Genomic DNA, 12409 nt, shown 5'->3' with positions numbered 1-12409 from the left:
CCGGGAGGGGAGGTGTGGATAGTGACCTATGCTCGCACACAGGCTTCTTGGTGGCTGCAGCATCAACATTAGCGTTTCATGCCCATCTCTGGTGTCCACGCTGATAGCCGCAGCTCGCACCCACCTTTGGACCTCATTTAGGAGGTGCTCTGAATCCTCTCTCTTTGTGCACCCCAAAACAATGGTCTTAGGCAGTTCCAGACTTTTTCCCAGACTCCCTCCTGGCCAGCTGTGGTGCACTAGCCCCCTTCAGGCTGTGTTCACGCCGCCAACCCCAGTCCTCTCCATGGGATGTGACCTCCGAAGCCCGAGCCTCAGCTCCCAGCCCCCGCCCGCCCTGGCGGGTGAGCAGACAAGTCTCTCGGGCTGGTGAGTGCTGGTTGGCACCGATCCTCTGTGTGGGAATCTCTCCGCTTTGCCCTCTACACCCCTGTTGCTGCGCTCTCCTCCGTGGCTCTGAAGCTTACCCTCCGCCATGCCCTGTCTCCGCCAGTGAAGGGACTTTCCAGTGTGTGCAAACTTTTCCTCCTTCACAGCCCCCTTCCCAAGGTGCAGGTCCCATCCCTATTCTTTTGTCTGTTTTTTCTTTTGCCCTACCCAGGTACGTGGGGAGTTTCTTGCCTTTCAGGAAGTCTGAGGTCTTCTGCCAGCGTTCTGTAGGTGTTCTGTAGGAGTTGTTCCACATGTAGATGTATTTCTGATATATTTGTGGGGAGGAAAGTGTTCTCCATGTCTTACTCCTCCACCATCCAGAAGGTGTCTTCTATATATATATTTTAATAGTGTTGGTATTCCAGGATAAGTTTTCTAGACTAAAATAGAATATACATCTTCAGGTTGAAAAGGCCCACCAGTGCTCAGCAATGTGAATGAAAACAAAACAGGAAAAACAAGAGATAAAGAAATAAAAGATTAAAAAGTTCCTAAATTTCCTGATAGTTTCATAAAAGTTTACTAAAACTGAATGATAATCTTATTGATATTAGAAGCTTCATCAGCAACAGCAGAGGTTATAGAGGGAGAAAGAGAAATATTTTCTCTGTTCCAAGCAAAAGCAATAATTTTTGTTTAAAATTATAGTTAGCAAAGCAGTCAAAATAAAAATAAAAGCATAGACAAAATTAAAGATATATATTTTTAACTGAAAGATTTTGGAGATTTGCCTCCCATGCACTCCACATGAAAATCATTAACTAAGGAAGTAGTGTTATTTAAAAGAATTTCAGGAAGGAAAATGACATAACAACAACAACAAAAACTATGTTGTAAATAAGTCCGGAAAAAAGAAACTAAAGCCAAAAGGAATCCACAGTCTAACACTCCATGATCTAGGATTGAGTATAAATTAGTACAACCATTCAGAAATATATTTGTCAGTGTATGTAAAGAGTACATAAAATATTTAAAGCTTTTGACACAGTAACTTAAGGTAATTGAAAAATCAAAGATGTAGACAAACATCATAGCACTATTTCAAATAGTAAAATTAACTCTGAAAAAAGGAAGATACAAATATATAAATGATATCCCAATTCAAATATTATTTAAAATATTACCATAAAGCATCTTATCAAAAAGTATTTTCAAGGTATGTTAATCAAATTTATCCCTGGAAGTTTTCTATTTCAAAATCCAATTTACAAATGATATTTGTGACTAGAATATTATTTCAAATTTTGTTTTTTAATAATGGATTAAGATAACAAATCTCATAGAGAAAAATACACTTTAGAGAACTTTATAAAGAGTGGCAAACAATGTGTTAATTGCTCATTTAAACACATTTAAGCAAGTATGAGAATAGTTTTATGTATACAATGATGCAGTGGAATATTCTAAGATATTTTGTGTTTCCAAAGAACTCACTAACTAGGTTCAACATTTTAATCATGTTTCATCAAATATTATTTGACTGCTAAATCTACCTAAAAAAAATCAACAGAACTTCTTAGAATGGTTGAATAGCTGCAGATTTTGTATGTCATACCTAACATGTCTAAAAGCTTTCTCTCATTATGCAAAAAGTCATGAATAATCAGGTCAAGGAAGTATGCAAAGAAAATTATCAGACTGTGAAACTAAGGGAAGGCCTATTAGGCACAAGCTGTACACCTGTTTGCTCATTTCTCACTTTAAATGGTTTGTAATTCTGTTTATAAAATCTCATTACACTGAGAGTTGTATGAGTGAAGAAAAAAAATCTTAAATCCTACTCAACAGTAAGGCGAATTATATTTACCTGAACAGTTGTTCAAATATATAGCGAACCTATGCTTGAAATGTTACATAAATGATAAATATGTCATATATATAAAACATATATTTTTAAATTTATATTTTAACATATATAGAGTAAAACTTTTTCACTATAAAATATTGACCAATTCTAACAAGAAAATTTGTGAATTAAAAAAAAAAATTCTAAACAGTATTATGTAAACCAGAGTCAATTCTTGCCAAAATAGTTCAAATATAAATATAATTTTACCCTAAACTTAAACCTATTGTATATAGATTGCAACAAATTAAAAGTGAGGTGTTTATTTAGTCATTTTACATATTGCTGTTAAAAAGACATATATTTGCTAAGACTATAGCTCAAAATAGGAATATTTCTTTTTCAATTTCATTCTGTGTATTTCCAGTTTATTAAAACAATAGGAATTAAATTATACAAGATTCTTCTATCAGCTCGCAGAAAATAATATGGCAGATGTTCATATCTGTATAGAACATATATATATATATATATATATTAGTGATTTATATTTACTTGTACAGAAAGTTAAATTTTATGTGCATGGAATGATGAATCTCTTTGATATGTTTGGCAAGTTGTTATGTTTCATATTTTTAAGCTATGTTTAAGTTCAGCTTTTTAATTGAAAAAGTTCTAATATTATAATGTAGTTTTTCCTTTTTCTCCCTTTATTTTTCTGAAATTATTATCTTTAACAATATTGGTAGTCATATTTTAGAAAGTTAAAATCAATATTATTTTTCCATAGGAATTTCACATTCTCATGAATACATTTTTCTAATATTAGCATCTGTAAATTTATTCTACTTACTCAATCCACTATCATTTAATTCTGTAAATGTAAGGATTACATATGTATTGCCTGTATGCACTGAAAAGCAGTTATTTTTGAGAAATAGAGATACTCTTAGATTCACATCATAAAACAAGCAAAAAAGATTCATTATATACCAAATGGCTGGTATTATATATTTGATATTTACATTTATAGTGCTATATTACATGCCTATGCAAACATATGCATTGGATAAACATTACACTTGAGTTGTTCTTTTATTGTGATTCTCACCAATGCTGTGACATATTTAAGTGTGAGATACTTTATAAAGAAAGCATATATCAAATGAATCCTGTAATTTGCCTCAAAGCTTTTTAGAATATATCTGCAATGCACATTATGCTTTTAGAGTGTGAAATTGAGCCAAATTTATATGAACTAGAACAAGGGTTATTGAGAGATCCGAGGACAACCAAGTAGTAATTTAGAAGCAAATCATAGCCTAGAGTTTGTAGGATAGCTTATCAAAGCCTCTGAAGAAGGAGTCTGGAAATGTCAGTAAAAATTGCCAAAGCTAACTTTTGAAGCTGTGACAATAATTTACTAACGGTGTTGAATTTATGTACATGAAGAGTAGATACTGTAATAGCTTAGTAAAAATGATCACAGGATTGATATTCAACTCCAGAGTTTAAGAAAGTTTATACACAATGAATACTTTTTAAAAGCTTAAAAATCTGATGATTAAACTATATAGAATAGAATGTGTAACTTAAAATTTGACATGTTCCAAATTTTCTTTCTTGAGAACTCAGTCAAACTGTGTTGTCCCATTGACTGATGGAATAAGTTATGTGGATTGCTGAGAGAGGAGCATTCCAGGTAAAAGGAACAGCAAATGATAATATCTTGAGACAGGAGGTGGCCTGCTCTATTCAGAATTCGGTAAAAAAGATTCCAATTTTGACTAGTTAGGATAATCAGAGCTGCTGAGCTGCTGAATAGGAGATGGATATTGATTGAAGTAAGTGACATATGGGGGAGGGAGGTAAAAGTCAGGGAATGAGTGTGCAGGTTTTGAGCAGAGACCTGACATGATTTTGCACTGTTAAAAAGTCTGGCTGCTGCATCATGTGTAGAGTGTAGGTGGAGGGATAGTGAGAGGGCAACGGAGGAAGCAAGCAGATCAGTTTGTGGGCTACGGAAGTAATTCAGGAGAAAAGTGATGGTTCCTTGGATCAAAAGGTAGCACTGAGATGAGATAGCAGTGAGATACTAGCTATATTTTGAAGGTAGTGCAGATAGGATTTGCTGATGCCCTAAATATGTAATATGAGAGAAGGTAAAGGGATGGTTTCAGGGTTATTGGAGAAAACTATTGGAAGCACAAAATTGCTGTTTTATTGACAATGGGAGAATCAGGATTTGAGGTTTGGACAAACATGGGTTAAGAATCCTGCTTGACACCCACAGGGAAGATACTGGATACATGAGTCTGGAATTTAGAGATGAGTTCTATCTGGAGATACAGATTTTGCTATTTTCAGCATATGTATGGTATAAAAGTCATGTTAGTGAAATGGATGACTGAGAGATCAGTGAGTGAGTGAGTGAGTACAGATGGAGAAGTTGTCTGAGGACCAAGACCTAGCATATACAGAGAGAGGTATCGTGGCAGGGAAAGTGGGAAAAGACCAGCAACCATCTAAATGATGAAGGAAGTTACGTGGGTCACATTTAGAAGTGAGTTAGAAAGTAAAGCTGAAAACTTTGTGATTAAAACTTAACGACCACAGGTAATTTAACTTGTTATAGATAAGTAACTGAAGTTACTGAAATATGAAGAGCAATTTAGAATAAGTGCAAAAATAAAATTATGGCTGCAAATTCAATATGAATAAGGGCCAAAGATTGCTGTTATTTGAATTGTACTCTTAAAGCTAGAAAGACTACAATATAGCTAATATAGCTAAAGACTACTACTACTACTACAATATAGCAGTATAACTAAAGACTACTTTAGCTGTATTTTCTAACCTATCATTTGATAACTAAAACCCAAATAAATTAATTGATTGCTACTAATTGGCCTGATATTGAAACTTATTTATCTGAGTACAAATTACATTTTTTCTTTATTGTGATATGCTTTGGGCTAGAGGTATGGCATATTGTCTATGCCAATATATAACAAAAGGTAAGGGATTTCAGAATGTATATTTTAGTTATTATTTCATATCAGTAATTTGAAGTGCTGGAAATTTACACTAAAGAACCAAACAAAGATCCAGACAAATTCTTGGAAGACTTCTTAAGATTTGCTCTTTATGACATATCTTTGGAGTAGAACAAGTACAGAATTTAACTGGACAAATAACTTCAGATTTACTGCAATCCTCAGTTGAATTGGTGGCAACATATTGAATAAGAAATCAAAAGAAAGTGTAATCAAACCAACTAGGAGTTAATTAAATCTGCTGTTAATATCATCATTGCATTGTTTCCTATCTATTCCTTTGACAAATTCCAAACTTTAAACTACTGGAGCAATATCCTCTATCTATAACCAGACTCTTCTTTTTCAAGTTAGTAATGACTGTTCCAGAAAGTAACACATTTTTCTTTGAATAGAATATGCAGACTGATTTTTAATCATAAAAGAAATTTTGCATTCTTCTCCCTTAATAGTCTTATCAGCCAGTTTCATATTCTGTGTTGCTCAACTTGTATCTTAATGGAGAAATGAGGTTGTTTGGCTTGCTAATCATATTAATAATAATTGAAAACTCACGAGATTTCTTCTCATTCCCTTGTCAGAATCAATTTCCAAAAAATAGATTATGCATTGGTATTTATCAGCCCTGTGGCATCAAAACAATAACAAAGTCATTCTTTTGATTATTTATTACAAATATGCATGGACTTTATTCTTCTGGATATTTGCCATTATTAATTATTAGGAAAACTAAGTATTCACTTTAATAATTCTGGAATATGGTTGCATGAAGTGTTCCAATTATAATTTCCTATACATTTCCTAAAGAAAGTTAGATTCATATAATATAAAGAAACTATCACTGGCATAGAATTCAAGCAGTCCTAGCTTTTAAATCTCAGATCAGGCTTTTGCTAGTTAGGGACATTGAGAAAGCACATAAGATTTCTGAACTTCTTTCTCCTCACCTCTAAAACTGGTACAACATTCCACCTTGGAATATCACTGTGAGAATTTGAAGTAGTACAAAGAGAACAGTTATTTAATGACAGGAATATACTGTCAATTACAACAAATAAAGTAACGATGCCTTCTGTGCAGAGCAATCTGCAACCATTACCATTTGTCAGCTTTTAGAAATGTAATTTTTTCCCATATATTTCAATGGATGATTTGAATTAGATGGTTTTGTTAGTACTATTGTTGTTGTTTTAAATATACATATATGTATATAATATGTATATGTTTTAAATACATACATATACATATAAATGTATATATTCGGCAAAGAAAATAGTGTAAAAAGAATGTAAGTACTTTTAAATGTATTAAAATATATAATAATTATTCCTAAATTAATTTATACTTTAAAATTAGGAGAAATGCACAGTTTTTATGCTGGCATATAAATTGCATCTGCAGAATTTGTAATATATTCAATTACATGCATATTTCAAGTAATTGCACAGGTGAAACAGAAAGCTTAGCTAGGCTATACCTGATCTGTATGCACACATGCAAAACTCTAAGATAAGATTCAGATGCAAATTTGAGTGCTGCAGTTTAGGTGTATATTCCTTTGAAGACACCTCAATTAGAGTCAGTTTTATTTCCTCCAGTATTCTACTTTACCAGTATATTCTTTTTCCATCATGGCTAATTTCCCAGAGATAGATTAAATTGACAACCTTGACTATTATTGTTTTCTTAATTATTTTTTGGTTTCTTCCTAGGCAGTGCATTCACTATTTAAGTGGACCCTTGATATACCAATATTTCAGGGGATGAATACAAACCATACATTTTTTTGGCTGGAAGCACTGGTTCTGTAAATCTTTATTGCTTCCTACTGTGTGTCATGCATTTTGCCAAGCACGAAGGATCCTAAAACAGAGTGCTTGCCTGTGAATTTTCCTTGCTGAGTACCTCTTTCTTATCATCCGTCCAAATTCCATTTTATAAATGAAAAAACTAAGATGCACTTGAGTGATTTGCTTACATTTACAAATCTAGTTAGTTACAGAGCAAGGAAGACATTGATTGTATCCTGACTTCCATTCAAATTATAACATGCTGTCTGCACATTGCTAATTATGGAGGGGTGAAGTACATAGACTACATTTTCTTTTAATTCTACCAAATCTCTATGGAATTTCTTTTTTAAATGAGGTTGGCGACACGAATGTCAATGGGTTAATGAAAGAAAAACTACTGCACGTTTTGTTTCAGACTTACTTTAGTGTCGAAATACTGCATGGCATTTAGTCTAGGACTTGCCTATATGCTTACAATACAGCATTAAGATAAGAAATGTCAATTATCTTGTTAATTTGTCAATGTAGACAGCCAGTCAAGCCCCAGCATGAACCTTCTTTAGTGTATATAATTTGAGTTAACTATAGACATAGTCTAAATTGATTTGTTAATTGCTAACTTTTCCTTCAGTTTGATTCCTATAGACTTTAGTTAAGTAAAAGCAATAATGTCACTACAGCATATGGCTTATTTTCCCCCTTCTCCAAATCAATTTCTGAAATTTAAAAACTTATTTATAAAACAAAATTGCCCTTTGAGAGGAGGAAGTACATAGTATATGATAACAGATATTATGTTTTTAACAACCACTTAGTGCTAAGACTATTTAAAGAATTTTACTTTTATTAACCTATTTAATCCTATTAGTTAGGTACTAAAATCATCCCATTTTAAAGATCAGGAAGTTGGAGAGGTTAAATAAAGTAACAAAGGTTATATACCTAGGAAGTAGTAAACTCAGGATGTAAATTTTTCTATAAAGCATGTCAGATGTCTCTATTTAAAGTTCATGACTAAAGCTCAGTATGAAATCTTGTATAATTAATAGAGGAGTCTATCTGTAGTTTTTATTTAGTATAATTAATATCCATAAAAGACTAAAGATGGTTAAATTTTTGAAAATCATAAAATGTGTGGAATATGGTATCAAATTAGCCAATCCATATTTGCAGTTATAAGTAGTTAGAGCATTGATCCAGAGAGACAAATGATAACTTTAAGAAAGTAAATCTATAGCTTGAGTTTATGAAGGATAAGTACAGCTAAGACCTCAGTAGTAGTACTACTTCTATTAAGAAGTAGTACTATTCTTAACAGAAGCAGTACTAGAATTAGTAGATACTACATGTTGTTTGTAGATAATAATGCATATCTTAAATTTAATACTTTTTTAAAGTTCTAAATAGAGACATTACTATTATCTAACTGTGTTAATATAATATTATAATAAACACTGTTGGTTTATCTATTTTAAGGAACGTTGCCCCTGCTTACATTATATGGATATTATGTACTTGCTCATTAACGTGTTTTGTAGTCGGGTAATCCTACCAGATCTCCCAGCCTATAGTCTTTCCCCACAACAAATTCTCAGACATACTGAAACACAAGTATATTCCTAAAGGATACATAACATGTCACCCTTTAATCTAAAAGATTTAGGGACTCCTCATTTCTACAAAATAAAATTCAGTCTCCCAAACTGCATTCCTAACTTCATTCTAACCATTTTCTTTTATTTAAAAGATCTGATCAAACTGGACAAGGAAATATTCTTCAAACCCCATGATTTTCCATTTTCATGTCTTTAGATTCTACATTATTTCTTCCAAGCAGGTGTAGATGTACACCCTTATCTGTTGATTGCAAATTGCAAATAGCCTATAATTCAAGATCTAACACTTGAAGATAATCTCCCCCATTTTTAGTCCCCCAGCTGAAAAATAATATATTTTTATATTCTAATTCTAATTATATTTTGTTGATTCTCTTTCAATGGTGCTGTTACTTCCTAATGAGTCACTTGTAATTTTTATATGTACTTTATCACCCTTGTAAGATGTTATGGAGATTTAGTGAAAAGGCAATGTCTTATCAGTTTTTGTATACTCCACACTACCTTGCTTATAATCTTTCTAATATAAGATTTATTAAATAGACTAAGATAGAGCAACATTGACTAGCATGCAAACTTTTATGGATACAGCTAGAAGTCTTATGATTGTGTGGACCAGGGTTTATACACAATCTCTGGTTCAAAAAACAAAGCCAAACCAAACAAAACCTCATGTCTTTCTGGATGTCACTATACTATTTACAAGGATTTGATCTGTAATATTTAAGGGGTGGAGTGAACTCTGGCTTCATCCAGGCTGGCATTTATCTCTAAGGATATACGTCTAGCAGTGGGGAGGTGGAGGAGCACAGCAGGGGTTTCTGGGGTGGAGGTGGTGCTGAGACTCCTTTGCATGGCTTTTTGGTCTTAGGTGGTTCATTCAATTTTGAGCGAGATGGCTGTAATAAAATAAGGAGCAGTGAGGGAGAACTAGACAGGATAATGGAGTCCTAGCCAAGCAACTGAGCTTTAGGGAAAACTCCTAAGACCTGCCAGCCTTGGGCCTTGAGCTGACTCTTTAGTTTGTTTGGGCCTCTCGCCCCCTTCCCCATCCCATGCTGCAGATCTTTGCATAATTACCTCCTCACCACTCGTGACTCCACTAAGTGTTTAACTCCCCATAGAAACCTTCATAATTACCTGTGACATCTTCTTCATAGCACTCATCTTCCACTGAAAACAATTTATGTATTTATTTAATTTTTTGCGTAATGATAAACTTTTTTTTTTTTTTTTTTTTTTGCAAATGAAATATGTCTGTTAAAGACAAGGACTACGTCCCGAACACTCCTGTATACCCAAGAGTCTAATAAACTGCCTGACCATAGGAGACACTCATAAATATTTATTAGCTGACTTGAAAGGGAATGATGGAAAAGTAAAGGTACCATGAACTGATTCATACTAGATAAACAAACGTGGGCTTTATCCTGCTGGGCAACTGTTATTGAAAGATTGTGCTCCAGTCTATTTCCACACTATTAAGGCTTATGGCTGGAAAAAAGCTGCAGTCCACGTTTGGTGTGCTGCGGTTACATCTACTCTCATATTAGGCTTAGGTCAAATCAGCTGAGAGACTGGAAGAGGTTTCAGCTGCAGGTGGACCATGCTGGATGCCTCAGACAATGTGATGTTGCTGATGCTTCTGGTCAAGTAGCTTAATGGGTATTGCCTGGAATACACAAGAGAGAGCTCTCAGTTCTTGTCAGAGGAACAGAGGATGGAACAGAAACACCCTTTGAAAGAAGATGAGACTTCACTTGACCAGCGCAGCCTACAGGAAACTCTTCTTCCTCTAAAATCACGGAGGCTTTCCTCTTGGCGCCCTGCATGTAGTACTTAGTGCTCTTTCCATATGAGTGTACGTTATCCCTTCATTGAAAATGGGCATATACTTAGCAAATGCAGACTGGTTGATATTATTGGCATTTTTCTTGAGAGTGATTTCTGAACAGCCCAGCGATTCCAAATAGGAAGGGATCTAGGAAGAGATTTGAAAGGGAGCTCAAGAGAGAGAGCTCCTTAAAGGCAAGGACCAGTTTTCATCTGCCAGCCCTATGGCTCAGCTGAATATGTTCAGCAAAGAAAATGATTGTTGATAAGTTGCTTTTGTAGACCAGAATCTCATAAATAAGGAGGCGTATGTACACATGCACACAATTTTAGTTAATAAAATGAGACCATATTCAAATGTTGAAATTAATTTGTTGAACCAGCTCATTTTGAAGCAAAAATTCCATTTGGACAAAATGTAGTCATTGACTAAAAACGCTGAAGAAAAGACAACTTCAAGGCAAACTGTTTCAAATACAGAACCAGAACAGTGAGTTTAATGTGAGCACGTCAACTGTGGTCTTTTAAATTCCCCCCAAACAGAGTAACACATCCTTATCCCCCAGAAAACTGAGAAGATTATTGCAGTTTTATTCACCAGAAGACTGAGTGTATTGTAATATTTCTTTAGAGCACTTTTATAATTTCCAAACATTTATTGTCTTCTTTTAATTCTGTCTCTATGTCTCTTGCTTTATTGTATCTAAAGAAACAAAAAGTTATTTTACAAAAACTTGAAGCACTTTTATTAATGTATCAGAAATTTTATATTAATTTTCAAAACAAGTAAGTACTACTTAGTAAATAAAAATGCCATTTTAGAGACCTAGCTTATTGGAGAAACACTAACTAAAAACATCTATGAAGTATGGAATGAGGATGTATATGGCCAAAATAAATACATTCTACTCACACCTCCGAGTATTTAGGATTTTTTTATAGTTCTCTAGTATAAGTGGCATCATGAAGACATGTCAGTTCCTTGCATAAATCCAAAATAGAAGGGAATCCGTAAGTTGCTTCCTGTTCTGTGCTTAATATATGTAAATATTCACATATCATATTTTGGGGATAATCATAAGACTGTAGATCTAAGGGAGACATAGAAAATGTGGTGTGGGTCAGAAGATGTCAATATTTAGTCTAAAAATACTAGCTCAGGAGTGTCCACCTTTCAGTGGAGACTCTGCTATAGAGCTGTGGTACCAGGCCTCCTTACCGCCCATATCACTTCAGAGTTTGGGATGGAGGTGTGGGTAGTGGAGGGCCTTCAAATTCAAAACAACCAATTTACTGATTTTCCTTTGATTTATGTTTTTGACTTCTGATTGCTCCAGAAGCATATGAGAGCTATAGTACCTGGAATTAGGCTGTTTTTAAAGATTCAGCAGCAGATTATTATACTGTAGTTTAATTTCCTACTCTGCACTCTAAAGACTCAGGTAGAACTTGAAGTAAAAATATTTTTGTTTCCTTTGTAGTCGATCTACCAAAAGGACACAAAGTACAACAGAGATTTCTAAGAATATGACCAGTATTCTCAACACTAATAACTAAGTGGATTACTTTAACAAAGTATTCTATTATTTATAGGAATCTTTTACATATATTTTCTCCTTTACTTATCTTGGAAGACATGAATAATAGATGTTTTAACCTCATTTTCAAATGAAGACCCTGAGGATCATTGCTCTGAAGCATCATGATTTCTTGTCCAGATACTTTCTATTATGTTACAAACTGTAACCCAAATATACAAAACACTATGCCAGCGGTTCCCAATTACTGGTCTCTAGATCAGATCAGAACTTCTGGAGAAGTTTCCATAGATGTACAGGAAAATGAGAAAAATTATTTGTAAGTTTCACATAATGCTCCTTTCATAAAGATTAT

The 12409-nt window shown here is 33.8% G+C and overlaps 1 protein-coding gene across 3 annotated transcripts in view; it reads left to right on the top strand.

Annotated features, from left to right (window-relative positions):
• CADM2 (cell adhesion molecule 2) overlaps positions 1-12409 on the top strand; it is a 1045186-nt gene that overhangs the window by 316143 nt on the left and 716634 nt on the right. The window lies entirely within an intron of this gene.

Source organism: Balaenoptera ricei, chromosome 4 (genome assembly GCF_028023285.1).
Source record: "Balaenoptera ricei isolate mBalRic1 chromosome 4, mBalRic1.hap2, whole genome shotgun sequence".
In the NCBI taxonomy this organism is placed as follows: Eukaryota; Metazoa; Chordata; class Mammalia; order Artiodactyla; family Balaenopteridae; genus Balaenoptera; species Balaenoptera ricei.
This window is presented reverse-complemented; position numbering and strand designations above follow the sequence as displayed.